The 19,002-nt window shown below is 49.1% G+C and overlaps 1 protein-coding gene across 3 annotated transcripts in view; it reads left to right on the plus strand.

The window, feature by feature from the left end:
• Positions 1-19,002, plus strand: part of LOC138481457 (cadherin-6-like) — a 295,066-nt gene that overhangs the window by 264,805 nt on the left and 11,259 nt on the right. The gene's annotated exons all lie outside the window — the stretch shown is intronic.

A 19,002-nucleotide genomic window follows, 5' to 3' on the forward strand; every position in this document is an offset into this window, starting at 1 on the left:
TGCCTACGCCAGAGCTCAATGGCTAGAGCTGAGAAAATCTGGGGCAGAGAGTAAAGGAAATGTTGTGAGATTTCCCAGTGCAGGGTGATCTGTGAAGGATTTTGAGCACAGTCACATGGCTGCCCAACCTCTCAAACTAGCTGCTCTGCACACAGCCTTGGCACATAATAGACAGATGTATAGGCTTGTCTTCTGGAAACAGAAGAAAGGGATTAACAGAAAGTGCCTCAGTGTGCCTAGATAATAATAATAATTGGTTATTTATAACGTCCTTAATACCCAGAGGTTTCTAAGCGCAGCAAACCTGTGTTGCTCTGCGTCGTCTTGCTTCCAAGACAAACGCATTGCCTCTGAGCTATCCTCTCCGGCTGAGCCTCTTTTTCTTCTTATTGCAATTCCTCAGCCCTCTACACGCCCTGTACGTATGTATCTAGATGATGCATAAAGCTCAACTCTGCATGGATAATATTATTATGGCATTTATTGAGCGCTGATCTATCTTTGAGCAGCAACGTAGCACTTTACAGAGGTATAGAACAATACAGAGCGCTTTACGGAGGTACACAACAATACAAATACAATAAAGAGCGCTTTACGGAGGTACACAACAATACAGATACAATACAGAGCGCTTTACGGTGGTATACAACAATACAGATACAATACAGAGCACTTTACAGAGGTATACAACAATACAGATACAATACAGAGCGCTTTACGGGGGTACACAACAATACAGATACAATACAGAGCGCTTTACAGAGGTATACAACAATACAGATGCAATACAGAGCGCTTTACGGAGGTACACAACAATACAGATACAATACAGAGCGCTTTACGGAGGTACACAACAATACAGATACAATACACAGCGCTTTATGGAGGTATGCAACAGAACAGAGTGGTGGATGGGATACAGAGGGACACAGGAGAGCTACAGCTATACAGGGTGTCAGGGAGGAGAGAGCCGGCGGCGCGGGGGCAACGTGATGGCCTAGGTGTTGAGAGGGGAAGACAGCAATGGAGCGCTGTACCTAGTGGACACACCTAAGGGGCCAGCTACATGTGGGGGTTCAGGGATAGCAGATGCTGCTGGGTTGGGAAGGGAGTAGCAATGGTAATGAGAAATGCAAGTGGACCACTTAGCATGTTCCTCTCTCCAAAACAGTCGGGCAACACCCAAGATTTCCCTCGAAAACGAAAGCACTGGATTTGTGTGTCTAAACTCCATGCAGTAGACTATTCAAACTATACCAGCAGTCAGAAGACTTAAAAGAGTGCTGTGGGAGCTTAGATAACGCCACAGCATCCCCAATGGGCGCTTACTGGCAGCTGTGACAGCTGACTTTAGCCAGCATCAGCTGATCGACTTATAAAGCAATCCCTCAGCAGGGACACTTGGCTGTCAAAATGCCTGCTCTAAACCTCATTTTGACCCCCTCCACCCTACTTTCTCTCACCATATGCACGTGGAAGATGCGGTTTAACAATGGCGATCCCAAAGTGTGAAGTGATACATTCAATACTCACTCCCGGTTACACAGTCAATTTGGCACGTGGCCTCAAACCATGGAATGGCATGCCTTTGCCATTCCATAGCATGTGTGTGTGTGTGGACACATAAGAGCAATCCACATTATATACTACATATATTATACATCTACATACAAATATACACAAATCAAGAAAGATTCCAAATTCAACAACCCATTAGAATGAATCCAAGAATATAAAAATGTATCTTCCAGCACTTATTTCGCAATCTTATGCTGCTTTGTGAGAAAAGGGCATGCATACATATTGCTGATATGCAACCACAAAAAGTACCATTTGAATTTTTAAGGGCATAACACCTTTCAAACATGAGGATGAGTAGTAAGTATTTGATCTCCTGTTGAAATACTCACTGACACACTGTTGTCTTCTACCTACACACCGGACTGCCAAATTATGTTATTATGCCAGCTCACGTTGAAGTACCAAATTACTTCTTTGATCTGTTGCACTGATTTCTTGAATATCCCTCAGCCCAATTCTGCTTCAGTTAAATTGACAGTCACTTTGGCCAGAAGACATATTGTTTCATATTGGTGTGTGGTCAGCCATTTGGTGCGGACATTTCACATTGAAAAGAATCCCAAACAATATCCATCCTTACCTATTTCAAGTGAGAAAAATGCTGCCCTTCCTTTTGTCCTTTGCTGGCTATCAATCCCTCGCTGGATAATCCCCTTTATCCCCTGCCTTTCTTGAGTCTTCCATCGACCAGAATGTTAGCAGGGGCTCTTGTTTAAGGATGGTTGGGATTTATGGGGGTTCTTCAAAATTAGGGACTGAACATAAAAATGAGGTGCATCTAGGAGCGTCTTCTGAATCGGGAGAGCTCTATTGATGTAGTTAGGCACTTTCGGCCTCATTACGAGTATGGTGGTTCTGTAAAAAGTGGCAGCAAAATGTTGGAAACAGACTTAGGGGCCGATGAATGGAAAAGTGCTAATTATTCCCGCAAAGGCTGCGCGCAGAGAACAACAGTGTGCGAGCCTGCACGCATAATAAAAAATGCATGCCCCCCCCATATCCATGGAATTTTCTGTGCAAAGTAACCGTATATGCAAGTCGTGGCTGGCACGCCTCCGACACACCCCAGACAAAGAAAAAACAGCCAAAACAGCTTCCTTTGTATGCCCCCCAATGCACGAATACCCTTCAAAGAGTGTGTGGGGTCCTCTGCAAGCAGACCTGCAGCGCACGGTGCCCCTTAACTGTTACCGGCACACTGACAAAATCAGTACGATATATTGAAACTCTGGTAAAACTCAGAAAAGCTGGGTGTGAACCCCGGCAAACTGTTCTACACTGCGGACGCACCCCCGTAAGTCCGATAGGATCCCCAGCAGTGTACACGCACCCCTAAATCCAACATGCAAACCCACCTCCCCAATGTGATTCCTATGCACGTTCTGGCTGAGAGATGGAGGGATTTGTGAGGGCATTTTGCAGGCGAGAGGTTGCACGGTCACATCCTTGAATACACTTTGTCGTGCTCATTTGAGGGCATGCTATGGACTGCCTGCGGCCTGTCCGTCGTAATGCCCACTTTTTCCATTGTTCGTCCTCATTTTCTGAGTTCCGGCTCCTACTCCACCCTCTGCGCAGGCCTCGCCCATGCTCTGCATGGTGTCTCACACGACACTCGACTGCTCGCAGAGATGTGCCGAGCCTGCGCAAAGTCCCCACAAATTAAAAAAAAGTGCTGCACAGTCGATTCCATGAATCGACGAACAGGGTTGTGCACACAGAATGGTGTGCTAATTCCCGTTTTTCCACACAAGTAATGCCATGAATCTGGCACATAGAGCCTAATTCATGGAACTTTTAGCACAGTGCAAAGTACTCTTTTGCACCACCCATTTGGCTCAGTGCAGAGTGACTTTGCTCCAGTGCAAAGTGACTTTGCACTGTGCTAAAAGTTCCATGTGTTAGGCCCGTAATGCCATATACTGCCTGTTCCCCGTTTTTCTCAAAAATTGGGCAGACATCCCACACGTGGAATTACCATGCAGTGCATCCCGCAAAATCCTCAGGCAGTCCTCTGAAAACAAGCTTTGCGCCAAACTCTTGTTGAGGCCCTTTATCTGGAAATTGGTTCTCAGATTCCTCAAAGCAGTTGTAGGACCAGATCACGTGATTACAATGCTAGTCAGTTTAGCACAGATAGCTGCGCACAGCAAAACATGAAAAATGTGTTTTTGCAGTGGACTGTAATTTGCGCTGGTCGGTTAGCACACATATCGGCACAACATTTCTCCTCACTGTTGAACTTTCTGTGAACCGACTTTTAATTTGATATAGCTCAAAGGATGGAATTTAAATGAATTGATCCACTTGCTTTTTCCTTAATTAATCGCAGTTGAGATTTTTTCTGCCGACTCTGCCATTTTATTAGTTAAGGGTGTCCATGTTATTCGAATCTGATTATTTTGTGATTTTTGAGGCGGCATTGCCATACCATGTGTTAGAGAGTGTTGCGTAGACATGATCTGCAATAGAGTGGCATGCATCTGTTTCAGAAATGCTACATTGCAGCATGCCAAAAAGGGTACCCCAGTTATGTTATGTTACTCAGACTTATAACACGAACATACACCCGAAGGCATCTTGGCGCAAGTATAGTCACAGTAGTACAACATCAATCTAGGGGGCAAATGAAAGAGTTTTTAACAAGCAACAGAAGGGCAGGTAGTTCATGGTCAGCCTCAAAGTTAAAGGGAGACCATTCCATAACTTACTAGCCTCCACGGAAAAAGCTCGGACGCCCACTCTTTGAAGACAAAATTGGGCACAGTGACCAAACAGTCCCTGCTTGACCGAAGAGTGCAGCCAAGAATAAAAGGAGTGAATTTATCCCACAAGAAATCGGCACCAGCCTGGTAGTATGCCCGGTGAACAAGACAGAGAGTTTTAAAGACTATTCTTTGTTTCACCAGGAGCCAGTGCAAAGGCCATAGCACTGGACTAATGTGGGAACCATAAGGGGAGGTTGTGGTTGTCCGAGCAGCCAGGTTCTGCAGCAGTTGCAGGTGAGGGCTGGGCCAGGTAGGGAGCATTACAATAGTCCAGCCTGCTGGAAAAAAGAGAAGCCACAACTGGAGGATGAAGAGAAGGAGGAAGAAAGGGCAGAATCTTTCCAAGGCCCCTCAGTAAGAAGTGGCCAGTCTGGGCCACTGCACTCACCTTTGACACCATGGACAGAGAAGCAGAGAGGTAGAACCCAAGATTTTTAACTACAAATGGCCAAGCACCAAGAACAGGATTCAGAGGAGGCGCCCATCACAAGGACCTCTGTCTTGTCCCTGTTGAATTTGAGCCAATTGGCGGCAATCCACACCCCCAAACCCCGGGCCAGGCATCGCACAGACGGGACGACACCTCCTCCCGGTCCCGATCAAAACGGACCAGGATCTGCATGTCATCTGCATATGAGTAGTACCTGAAGCTGTGAGAGCAGATGAGGTCATCCAAAGGCTGCACAAAGATGTTAAATAACATCGGGACATGACAGGGCCCTGGGGGACCCCATAGGAAAGAGAATATAGAGAAGAGAGAAAAGGAGGTAAAGTTACTGATTGGTCCTGATCGGACAAAAAAGAGGTAACCTACGCAAGGACAGGACCCGAGATGCTGATAGAGGCCAGGGGGAATAGGAGTATGGGGCGGTCAACAGTGTTGAAGGCCACAGATAGATCAAGCAGAATTAGGACCCCCATACCACCTCCATCAACCAGCCTGCCTGTATCATTGAATACTGAAACTAGGACACTTTTGGTAACTCTCCCGGGGTGGAAACCAGACTGAAAGGGGTCAAGCACAGAGGAGAACTCAAGAAACCCGGAAAGAAGTGAAGATATCAAGGTCTCAAGAAGCTTCATAAAGCAGGGAAGTAGAGAGATAGGGGGGATTTGGGTCAGAACAGAGGCATCCAGTGACTGCTTCTTTAAAAGAAGGACCGCGATAGCCTGTTTAAGTTCTTTAGGGATCACACCAGAGCAACAAGAATGGTTTAGTGCCTTGGTCACCAGAGGAATAATCTCAGGCAAGAGATCTTTAAGAATATATAGAGGAATAGGGTTGGATGGGGCAGCAGATTTCAGGTGAGCAATGGCCTTCAATACAGGGAAGGTAGCCCAGCCAGAGGTAGCTAGCTGGCTGCGCCCACAACGGTCACACCAAGGTTAACCTGTGTGGGATGAATATTTTTGTGAATATTAAGAATTTTGGAATGGAAAAACTCAGCAAGTGCATCACAGTGTGACTGAGAAGCAGGTGCTGTGGGAAGAAAGCGAGCTGTAGAAGAAAAGGATTTAACGACTGCAAATAGCTCTTTCGGTTGATTGAGTGCCGTTTCAATCTTGAGAGTAAAACATTTCTGTTTAGCTGACTTAATAGCCAGATGATAGTTTCTGAGAGCAGGACGAAGGCCAATTTATCACTTGCGCGCTGCTTGGCGTAGCCCCAGTTTAGCCAGTCTCAGTTCTTCTGTGAACCATCAATGTGATGGACGGCCATGCAGCTGCATGATTTTGGAGGGTGCCAATTGATCGGCAGTAGATAGCAGCGTCTGAGACAGTGTAGCAAAATCCACAGGCAAGTTACTCAGACATTTACCCTTCACTGCAGATGCCAAGACAGACTTATCAATGCCATGCCATTTCCTCTTAAGAACCGTGCCTCTAGACGGTGTAGGAGGGGAAACTCCAAGGGGTACTGAGAAGCGGATCAGAGAGTGGTCAGACCAAAGGACAGACATTAAGGGGCGGACTACCCGACACAGGACTGCTGAAGAAATAAGATCCAGGATCCCCCCAAGAAGATGGGTGGGTTCAGTGACATATTGAGTTAAACCTAGATCCACAAAACCCTCAAAAAAAGAATTTAGTGTAGGGACAAGAGGAGGGTTAAAGTGGATATTAAAGTCCCCTAGCACTATAAGATTTACATATTTCAGGTGAAACGAAGCCAGAAGTTCCAGGAAAGGTAGCAGGAAATGCGTTTACGGGCCAGGCATGCGATAGACCAGCAGAAAATGACCAAAGTCAGAAGCAGTGATTTCCAAGCACACTATAAAATCTTCCATGGTCAAATCGTGGACTACTGGTACAGTAGTAACCTTAAGGGTGGCTTTAAGTCTTCATGAATGCTTTTATACCCCTCAGGCAAGAATTGTGGAAACATGGGGGCTGAGGTGGCTGTTAGCCAGGTTACCGTAAAACAGAGTATATCTGGACCATCGTCACAGATAACGTCGTGAGCATGATCAGCATGTGCGACCAGGGAGCATGAAGTAAGCAACAAGGCACTCAGGGGTGTGTTAGAGCTGAAAGAAACCCACACAGGAGCGCAACATGACAAATTAAAATTCAGGGGAAAAACAGTACCTGCCGGGCCATCTCTAAAAGACATGAGCAGCTCACTTGCACATGATGCCCTCCAGTCTCACATCAACGTGATATGTAACCTTCTTTTTGTGGTTCACTCCTTCTACATCGACTGTTGCAAGATGAGATGCTTTCTTCCCTCAAGTCAGATTTGGGTCCTTCATGACGATCACATAAATAGACATATAAGCCACCTCCCTTGTTTAACTTTCTTCATATACCCTGTTGTTCTGTTGGAGATAGACTTCAGCATGTATGTAGGTGATTTATATAGCGCAAACCTAGCTAGAAAACAATGGAGCACTGTACAAAAAGGAGATTCGAACATGGAGGAGCGGATGATAGTCTTGTGGATCTATGGTCCTCATTTCTCGATGATGTTTTCCTTGTAGAGCAGGTTCTTCAGTTATTTTCTGAATCGCAGGATGGAAGGAGCCAGCCTGATGTTAGGATGGGAAGTCTTGGGACATAGCAGGAGATGGCTTGTTTTCTGAACTTTTATTTCGTGCACGTCTTGTGTTCCTTGGCTCCTGGTATTGCATTCCCACTCGGAGATGGTGGTCTTTTCAGTGAAGTCTGATGGCGTCTCTGACATTGTAGCTTTGTAGGTGATGCAGGCTGTCTTGAAGCTGATGCAAGCTTGGGTATAATTCCTTGTTCCCAGTGTCGTTCTTTGAGAGAAGTGGTCGAAATTTATTAAAAGAAGTAGTGCAACTATGTTTCCTGCTGCCGCCCTGCTCCCCACAAACCCCATTGCCATGCCCCCTCCCACGTGCAACACAAACCCCATACCTGTGTCCCGTGTCTACTCCATTCCACCCCCACCCCACCCCACCAATGTAGAAAGGCTGAAAGAAACACAATGTAAAAAATGCAAAATGCACTTCAATGGACCCCCGTTACCTTTATTCATTGTCCCCACATCACGCAGATTTACGCACCATCCCCTTTCCAATCACCCACCATTCACACCTCTGAAGGGTCATGCTAAAGATTAAAGCCACGCCTCCCACCAACCCATTAACTACACATACAGCTGTGCCTGCAGTATTTTCCCGTAAGGTTTCTTAAATGCAAAACACAAATTCTGATTACTGCGGGAGCAAGTATATGATGGGGTTGGGTATGGGCTTTGCCCCAAGCAGGCCACAGAAAATATGTTCCATGTCATTTCGCCGACCCCCTTTTTTCTGACGGGTGTTTATGCCGCTGGAGTTTTGCCGTAAAAATGTATCAAAAGTTTAAAAAATATATTTTTGGGGTGGGGGTCTCCCCCCTTAATTTAAATTTTTTTAAAATTACCTTCACCCACAACCCTTTGTGTCGGCAAAAGGACCTGATAGCAGAAAACAGAACCATAATTGAGCAGTTCTAGGATAGGTCACTGTGATGTGAGATTGGAGCTGATCCAGCAAGTCTCAGGTTCGAATCCCCAGAAGGGAGAAAGCAAGAAAGACGGGGCTGCTGGTGAAACATCGTACCTCTGTCAGTGTGACCGCAAACACATTGCACCAAAGTGCAAGTTTCAACTTCTTCCTACACTTTGTTTTAAGACGAAAAAATTCAGTAACTCTTTTTTTTAAAAGTGTAGTAACGGTGAAACCTATAAAAAGAAGCAGAGGAGCACCGCTCACAACCTCTCCCACCCACTTCAACCACTGCCTGAGAGTGGGACAAATGTGGACACATTTCTTGAGTCCTGCGATGAAAGTTGCTGTAGCGTGCTGGTGCGCTTTCAGAGGTAGTGGAAGTATGTTCCCTGCTAGCCTGCCAGAGCTCCCCACAAACCCCATCGCAACGCTCCCTTCCACACGCAATCCAAACCTCCAAACAAATGTACCTTCAGTTTAAGGGAACGTTCAGTGCAGTGCAAGTTGGAACTTCTCCCTACACTCTTATTTTAAAACGAAGCCATTCCGGAACAGTTTCTTTCTAAAATAAAAGTATACGAATGTTAAAACTTTAAAGAAAATGTAGAGGAGCACCACTCCCGCCCACTTCGACCACTTGGGAGCCAGAGTAGTGGTTGAACACCTGCCAGCACCTAGTCTGGCCCCTCCGAAGCTGTTCAGTACGCCGTAGCCTTGCAGCATGAACAGCCTCCTGCATTCACACGGACACAACCACCAACACAATGGGCCCGATTCATGGACTTTTTGCCCGGTTCTGAGTGAATTTGCCCTGCTGAAAAGTGACTTTGCATTGCCGACACAAACCCTGATTCATGGAACTGTGCAAAGTGTATTTTTGCCATGCAAAGTCTGAGCAAAGTCATTTTGTACTGCAAAAATGATTCCATGAATTGGGCCCTAAATCTGTATACTTGTTATTCATGTTTTTTGTTTAAAAATCTTTAAACAGCAAAAAGTTGCATTATATGCATGTAAGTTAAAAAGGATAAGAAGTTCAAGTGGCTTTCCAAGGGCTGATCGCCAAATGCTCACCAGTTCACCAGCCGATATTCTGCCCCGGGGTAAAGGGCGCCCCATTCTCTGGCCGTGCTCGGGGGCGTCTTGCCTATACTGCGAGTGAGTGAGTGCACAAGCAAGGCTTCTCTCAGTAAGCATGCCCTCCAGCCTCAGAACATAACCCCGAGAATCGGAGCATCTTCTGCACTGTACCAAGTGACAGTCAGTGAACGATTAGAAGATTTGCAGACAGGGATTCGACGGGAAATAAAATCATGCAGGTTTCTTCTGAAGTTTCTCCTAATGCGGAAGTGTCTTTTGAAAATAGAGGTGAGCAGTTTGGTACTAAGTAAACTGAACTTTAGTGTAATGCTGCCTGATCTTGTAGAGCACCATTCTGTATGTCCCCAGAACACCTCTTTTTAGTTGTGCTTAATCACCACCTAATAAGCTGAAACTAATATTTTGGAAAAGATGGGGAAAAGATAGAATGTAAGGAGGGACACAGAGCGTGTGTGTGTGTGTGTGTGTTGTTTAGTTCCTTACCCACCCATTGACTGGCCATGACCATGCTAATCCCTGTGGCCATTCACACACACTACACCTCCACCCCTGCTCCTTAAAACACATCCTCCTGGGATCTTTTTGAGCTAGCTCTATCAAGAAGTAACATCAAACTGTGTGCCGTATGGCTCAATTGCATCTATAATTGCACTTCTCGTGTAATAAAAAAACCTTAACCAAATGTGCCTTTAGCCACTTGATTTATAAGCAGCGTGTATGTCCTAACATCTGTTCCTTGCCCTGAAATCCTGTTTAAAACAAGGATTGGCATAGCCAACAGTTTTGACTTGTGTATAGGTATCTGATAGGTATTTGTCAGGCACTGCTATCATATGCCAAGCTACTCACATTGTTTCCAGATGGTGCATCTTAAAGTCGGGTAGTACCGTTATCTGGCAAATGCCTGTCCCATGCATGCATATGCTTGTTTTTCAGGAATCATCCATCACTGCTGCACTAATGCACATTCAGCACACCACCCGATACAGTACTATGGGCCTCATTATAAGGTTGCTGGTATCCTGGCGGTAAATCCATCAGGAAACTGGCAAATGTTATTACCGTTTGCGGCACTCGGTCCAGCGGCATTATCGCCAGATTACAAGTGCCAGAGTGACGGTGTTGATTCCCATTCATTGAGTCCAATAGGACTCCATGAGGGAATTTGTCGTCATTACTGGCACCGGCAATACCATTGCTGGTAATGACGGCATGTTTTGCCAGTAGGCCGCCTGCCATACCGTAACACAAGTACCCCACGGGCAAACCTGTAGTCGGCCGCTCCGGTAACGTGCCAGTATATGTTCATGGCAGCACTTTAATTCCTGGCCGACTGACTTATAATGAGGCTGTATGTTCTTTTAAACGTTTCTATTTTTTTTCATCGCCACCCTTTTTATATTGGTTCGTTTGGTCGTCGTAATTTAACCTTTGGCATGTAATTATTCTCTTCTTTCTTCTGATGGGGTCCGCCCACCCCTCCTTCAAACTGCCATGCACACCCACTTCCCCCCCTTGTCTCTGCTCCTCATCGTCCCCTCCCTATATATGTATATGTATATAAATATATAATGATGTGACAATATAATTGCCACGACCAAATAGTCCACTATAAAAATTGTAAAGGTGCAGGACCCCCTCTTTAGTGCTGGGGACGAGTATGTTCGTCCTATTTGCATAGACATGCATAATAGCCCAGCACTTAAGGGTTAACTATAACCCACTCTGCTGTTCATTTAGACATTCGTTTTCATGATGCCACGGAAAAATAGGGATGTCAACACGCAGCGTGCTTCTCAGAAGACGAGTGTTTTATGATGTAGACTTTTGAATGTGCTGTAGTGAGTTTATATTTAATTTGCCTGCCAATTTATCAAAGCGGCACTTCAGCAAAAAAGAAAAAGGCAGCTTCGAGAATCAGTGAGTTTTGCCTATTTTGTTTTAATGACAGCAAATCTCGTTTCTCGCTGGAGGTAATTACGTTAGGATCTATGGCGCGGACGAGAGATGCAAATCACGGAGGGGGGGGGGCGGTGTGATGCAAACTGCGGCGAGGGCAGTGGCCCGCGGCCAGCATTGTTCTGCATAATCATTTTTATTTAATTTCAAGCATGGCTTTTTTCCCCTCAATTTACGAGAATGAATGCTTAGTGCCTGCAATAAATTCTGCTGTTTTTCGAAGAGGTCCATGGCATGTGTCCGCGCCGTGTCTAATAACCCGGTACTGGCAAGAGCCGTACTGTCTAATGCCGGTGCAGTCAGCGAAAGATGCTACCAGGCGGAAGCCATTTTATTCTTTATGCCAAGTCCCCGCTATGCTTCGGATCTAAAGCTATAGAAATGATTATTACGGAAAATAAATTATCATATTAAGAGAAAGTAAAATTGTACGATACTGAAAACGAGGTGCTTCGCATCTGCCATGTTTGCAGCAGAAGGTCTGTGGCCCAATAGCTGGTTTGTAATCAGGAGTCCTTCAATGATATCTAGGACAGCCAGCTTAATGTTCCAAAATGGCCGATCTCTAATTTGCAGAAGGGCTCTCCCTCTCTGACACCCTTTTCACCAGGATAAATGTCCAAATATTTTTCTTTTGATTGCCCTGTTCATCTTCTTGTTGCCATTCAATATACTGACTATGATGTCATTTGGGGGGAAAAGCTACATTAGCACCTTGGGCGGGGGCGCCAGCCAATCAGGGAGCTCGGATCGTGGGCTGCCACTACTAGTGTAAGCCCGTGTTCCAAGCCGCCTGATGGCTAGTTCCCCCACCCGCCATCTTCCCCCTGCCAACCCTGTTATTTGTGTGGTTTTTCCCTCTCGCTCCCCCATCACACTTAACTGAATGCAGCGGCGGGGACCCGCCGCCACAGCTTCTGTCAGCTCCCGGACCAGTGTGGCCACATGGAAGTGCAAGATTCCATGGCGGCCATGTTGGTGTAGTATTTTCTCCTTGAATGGGACGCCGCGAGGCATCCCGTTGACAGAGAGAAAATACTATAATACTTTCCTTTTCTTTCAAACCATTAGCTCCCATGTAGCGTACTACATTGATGCTAATGGGGACATGTCCCACCACCTCGGGGCATATCACCTCATTATTAACATTGGAACGTTGGCTGTTCCATTGAGGACAATGAGGCCGCAGCGGGCCTTATCTACCAATATTAGGCCCATTCTGGCTTCCAGCCAGCATTCCCCTTTCCATATGTGATCTATATTATGGGCCTGTAGCTCAACCAACGACATCTCTCGTGAGATCCTTTTCCCATACATCCTTACCTGCCAGTACCCAATATCTGCCTCATTCATCCCTGGTCCTGGGGTTCCTCTCCCCGCTCCAAGATCGTCACAGCCATGTGCCCGCCCTATGCACTTCTGTGCTTGCTCTCTGCTGCGTGGCTCCACCTCCTCCTGCTTCTCCTGGCACATGCCTCACCTCTTGTCCTTCACCCATGACATCATCAATTCTGTCATTCTTCAACTTAACCATTCTTTTGTGGCATCATAATGAATGCCGGGACCGCGCGAGTGAGTCACGCTCCCTGGTATATTTTACTTAGGTCCCAAATTTGCATTTTGAACTACTTTCCCAGCATTATAATGCCATTACGGGGGGCGTGGCTTGGTGCTCATGGAGTGAGGACGCGGAACTTTCGAGCTCCGGCCAAGCCCCGTAGTCTGATCCTGAATTAGGTGCTTCATGCTCGCTGGGCTGCCCTTCCGACAACCTAACCGAAGCTGAGGCGAAGACCCGTGCCCCGCAGCTGTTTTCGACGAAAATCGGAGCCCGGGAGCCCCGATACGGCGCTTTTACCCGGCTCCCCCCCTCTCCGAGCGGCACATCCAAAATGGCGGCCTCGATGCCTGGGAGAGCCTGAACCTCCTCTCCCCGGGACCTGTCGGACGCTCACACTTCCTGCCGCTCGAGTGAAATCAGCCGAACCGTGTGGCGCCGCCCAACAGAACATCACTGGGGGGCCCAGGACCCTCCCGGCAAGACTCTCTATCCACGGCGGACGGCGAACCCGAGGCCCGCCCGCTGGGACCCTTCCGGATCGTAGCGGGGGGAGGTTGTGGGGACCCCCTGAACTGGTATATCGGGCCTCCTGGCACTCGAGGCCCACTGCAACAACACGCGGGGGACCGCGCTCCGGAACCAGCACCGAAGACACCGAAGACGCCCTCCGGCTTGGCCCGACGCCCCATCCTGACGAACATAACAGGCGGATTAGCCTGCTGAGGCACCCCCCCACCCCCCCCCCCGCGGGCTGCAGGCTGGGGAGAGCCACACGACCGGGCACTCACAACAGACAAAGGGGACCAGAGGCTCTGTAATGTCTACCTCAAGGGGCAAGGCCAAGAATGCCACCATGGATCCTTTCGTCACCCCGAAACCCCACCCGGGCGCCCAGTCCACGCCTAAAAGCACAGCTCCGCAGACCTGCCCAGAGGAACGCGGCAAGGACAACCAGGTACTCGAGGCGATTGCTGCCCTAAGGACATTTATTGACACGAAAATTGGCGAGGTGAAGGCTGACATCCAACTTATAAGACAAGATGCCCGCAATCTGACGGAACGTGTCACCAACATGGAAACCACCCAGAAGGACATCGTCGAGGACACACAAGACCTCAAGGCTGAGGTGGCGGACCTCCGGAGGAAGGTGAGCTACTTGGAGGCAAGATCGGAGGAGGCAGAGGGCCGCGCTAGGCGTAACAATATTAGGATACTGGGTATTCCCGAAGGAGCCGAGACCACGGACCCGACGGCCTACATAGAATCCCTAATACAGCAGGAAATTGGGGCGGAAAAACTTTCTCAGGGCTTTGCCATCGAAAGGGCCCACAGATCGCTCCAGAAGAAACCCCCCCCGGGCTCCTTTCCTCGCCCCATCATAGCGAAAGTCCTCAATTTCCGGGACCGCGAGGTGATCCTGAAGTTTTCGAGAGAGGGTGGAGAGATAGAGCGGGATAACTCGAAAGTCACTATTTACCCCGATTACACGCAGTCAGTACAGCGAGCAAGGAACTCTTTTGTCCCAATCAAAGCTAGATTGAGAAAACTAAATCTAAAATATATGCTGCTGTATCCCTCCAGACTGAAAGTGATTCATAAGGGGAGAGCGATATTTCTGGAGACTCCAGCCGCCGCCACCATGTGGCTGGAACATAATAACCTGGCGGACGCCCCCCCTGAACCCACCCACGAGAACTGAACCGAAAGCACAAGGGGCGACGGACCGACACCTGGGCACCACTGCCCTTGACCCAGCACTGTACACCATCACAAGAGTATACATCACCACCGAGGAAACTACATTGAGGACATCAAGTGACTACGGGGCCCACCCGGCCTCCCGCTCATGGGAGCCCAGCACACACCCACGCAAGACCAGTGCTGGCTAGCTGCCGGCACGAACCCACTCGTGCTAGAAACCCGGACGGGGACAGACAGCACGAGAGCCCCCGAGCACTGCCCCTCCTTGGCAGCAGCTGGGTGCACCAGTTATGGTTATTTTTGTTCAGTTTTTGTTATGACTGCACTCCTCATGAAGACTGTCCCCCAATTTATGGAGGATCAAAGGCCGGAAACTGGAGCCCACCACCCCACGCAAGCAAATCGAAACATGACACCCAGCAGTGTATGCCCAGCCCAGAAAGTGGGCGGAGAGCCTCCCCCATCCATGATTAAAACCAAGCAATGGCAACACGCTTCAGAATAATCACATGGAACGTCAGAGGGATGGGATCCTACCTGCGGAGAAACCGAATACACTCCTACTTGAAGAGGAAGAAGATATCGTTTGCCCTCTTGCAGGAAACGCACCTCACATCCGACACCGCGAACAAATTGGCAGACTACTGGGGCGGCCAGGGCAGCGGCTCCTCTTACTCGAAGTACGCACGCGGCGTATACACGTGGGTGAGCCCTGACACACCCTTTCACCAGATGGGGATGGAGACGGACGAAGAGGGCAGGTATGTGATGATCTGGGGCATGCTTGAAAACTCCCTGCTATGCATAGTCAACTCATACTTCCCGCAACATGGCATACCCTCCCACCTCAGGCAGATATGCGCCAAGATCGCACCCCACAGGGAGGACGCCCTCTTGTGGGGGGGAGACTTTAACTGCGTGATGAACGAAGACACAGACAGATCATTAACGCCGCGTACCCCCAACGGCCCTGCCTCTCGCGCTCTCCGCACTGCGGTCTCGGACTTGTTCCTGGTTGATGCCTGGCGAGACCTACATCCTATCGACAGGGCCTACTCATTCTACTCAGCCCCCCACGATTTACACACCAGGATAGACCACCTTTTCGTCGATAACGCACTGATACCGCTGGTTGAGTCGGCGAACTACCTGGGAAGATCGATCTCGGACCATTCTCCTCTCCTGATACAGCTTCACCTGAGAGGCCCGCGGCCTCCTATCCCAATGTGGCGCATGCCAACTGAAACCTTAACGGACCCTGCATTCAAGGAAACCCTAAGAGGGAAACTAGACGAGTACGTACAGATCAACAAAGGATCGGTCCAGAAGTGGAGCACATTCTGGGAAGCCATGAAGGTGGTAACGAGGGGTGAGATAATAGCCGAGGCCGGTGGCATCAGGAGGCAACTGAGGAAGGAGCTGGAGGACAAGGAGGATGAGATCAGGCAACTGGAAGATGCTTCGCCTCCGACCGCTGCCAGGGAAGCCAAACTGAAGGACATCAGGGAAGAATGCAGGACAGCCTGGGAGAGGCTGTCCAAGTTCGACTTCTCCACACGGTCCCTGCGTGCACACAAGGAAGCAGACAAGCCCGGCAAGATACTCGCCTGGTTATGTAAGAGGGAGAACCCAAGGCAGGCCCTTAAAGAGATCAAAGACGAGGGAGGTACAACACAGAGGACGCAACTAGCAATAAATGAGGTCTTCTCAAGCTATTACGCCAGACTCTACGCCCACAACGAGAGAATCCCTGAGGAAGACATAAGAGACACCCTGGACGAAATCGGACTACCCAAGCTGAGCCAAGAACACCGCGCCAGGCTGGAGGAGGCTATCACATTAGAAGACATATCGGAAGCGATCAGGTCCCTCTCCACCGGCAAGACACCCGGGACGGACGGCCTCACTCCAGAATTCTATAAGGCTTACGAGGAGAACCTAACCCCGATATTGCATGAAGTCTACTCGGAGGCTTATGAGTCTGGAACCTTGCCGAGCAGTATGAGAGAGACTCTCATAATACCAATGCTCAAGCCGGGCAAACCATCTGACGTGTGCGACTCGTACCGCCCCCTGGCTATGCTGAACTATGATGGCAAAATCCTCACGACTATACTAGCCAAGAGGCTCTCTAGGGTGATAGGGTCCCTAATACATGAAGACCAGAATGGCTTCGTCCCAGGACGCAACACCACCGCCAACCTGAGGAGGCTCCAACATGTTGCGGCACAAACAGCAGAGAGCAGGGAGGACCTAGCGGTACTCTCGCTCGACGCTGTAAAAGCTTTCGATTCGATATATTGGGAATGGCTGATCCTGACCCTGAGAGAGTTTGGCCTAGGGGAACACTTCATCCGATGGGTCGAGATACTCTATAATAACCCGGTGGCCCGGGTGAAGACTGGTGGCATGGTATCAAGCGCATGGCCCATCCAAAGAGGAACCAGGCAAGGGTGCCCTCTATCGCCGATGTTGTACATTCTGGGCCTGGAACCAGTGGCAATCTATTTCAGGAAGCAATTGTTCGACTCTGGCATCAGCATTGGCGGAACATACAACATCATTTCCTTATATGCTGACGATGTCCTTCTATACCTCAGGAACCCCCGAGAAACTGCCCCCACAGCACTGGATGTCCTCGATAATTTCGCCAAATACTCAGGGATAAAATTTAGTAGACAGAAATCATGCTTCTTCCCCCTTGCGGGACTCAGAGGACTGGACACAGAGGAACTACCCGGAATGGGGATCCAGTGGCAACCGGAGGCCTTCCGCTACTTGGGCTTAACCATTATGCACACGCCAGCCTCCACCCACGAGCGCAACACCGAAGCAGCAATGTGCGGGGTTCGAAGGTCCATTAAATTCTGGTCAAAGCTCCCCCTCTCAATGATGGGTAGAGCTGCAATCTCCAAAATGATTATACTCCCAAGATTCCTCTACTATTTCACCAACATCACTCACTACATCCCCCCGCCTTTCTTCAGGAAACTGGAATCGCTGGTCAGGGACTTCCTTTGGGGTCAGTCCAGACACAGGCTCGCCCTGAACATCCTCACGCTCCCCCACACCGAGGGCGGCATCCAACTACCCGACTTCCAGAGATACTATCTCGCATCACAACTGACACACGTAACGAAGTGGCTCTCAGATGAACCCTCCGCAGAGACTGGCCTCCTTCGCCAACTGACCGGGCCTACGCACCCTAAGGAGATAATATGGGGCTCGCAGGTGGGCCCTCCTGACCCGCCCATGATAGTAACCTTGGGGAGGCGGGTCTGGAACAGGGTTAGAACACTACTAGGCCTCCATCACCCGTACATGCCCGAAATCCCCATGCTGACAGACGTGTGCAGGACCCCCATCGACCTCCCAGTAATGAGGAACTGGGAGACTTGTGGCCTCTACACATGGGGAGACATGTTTGACGAGGGAGCCTTTAGGGACTTTGATTCGCTGCAACTAAAGGATGGACTCTCTTCGGGACAATTCTTATTTTACCAGAGGGTGAGGCACGTAGCCAAGACCAAATGGAACACATGGCCTGAGGAACCAGAGACCCACCCCCTTGTTCAGGAGATGTATAACTTGAGTGACGGCTGGAAGCCGACATCGAGGCTCTACGCCCAGATAAACGACCGAATTAACCCCAGAAGAGCGCGCCTGAAAGAGAAGTGGGAGACCGACTTGGGGATTGAAATCACGGAGGAGGAATGGGCAAGAGCTCTGTTGTACCCGAAGGAGGTGTCACGGAACGCCAGGTTCAGGATGATCCAGCTGAATGTCCTTTACAGGACCTACATGACCCCGCATAGGATAGCCACCTTCAACAACAAAATCCACTCGACATGCCCATGGTGCTCCTCCGAACAAGCTGACTTGATCCACATGTTCTGGGCTTGCCCCAGGTCCCAGAAGCTCTGGCTTGCTGCCGAGCGAACCTGCAGGAGAGCTGGACTGGAAAGGTACGAATGGACACCTAAGGAGTGTCTCCTGGGCACCCACCCGAGACTTGGCAAAATCAAACATCTAGTGAAGCTCATGGACATGGCATCCATTCTTGTGAAAAGAACAATAGCGATGGCTTGGAAATCGCCCGCAGGCCCCAGATACGGCCCTTGGATCAGGGAAATGGAAAGATGGACCATGGCCGAAACCTGGGCCTGGGAGGAGGGAAACAAAAGAGGCGGGGATGACGTGAGCTCAACACTGGAGTCCTGGAAAGCCCTCATGAGGGACATGATCTTCTCGACCGACTTCAAACCTCTCTGAATAGCCCAACAGGACACAAATTCCAGGTAAAATACCACGATCAGACTGATGAGCCCGAGTGCGTTCCAAGTGCCGTGCCCTGAAACGGCCACGAAGAGGG

The sequence above is a fragment of the Ambystoma mexicanum genome, chromosome 5p (genome assembly GCF_040938575.1).
Source record: "Ambystoma mexicanum isolate Mex_15411 chromosome 5p, UKY_AmexF1_1, whole genome shotgun sequence".
Taxonomy (NCBI): domain Eukaryota; kingdom Metazoa; phylum Chordata; class Amphibia; order Caudata; family Ambystomatidae; genus Ambystoma; species Ambystoma mexicanum.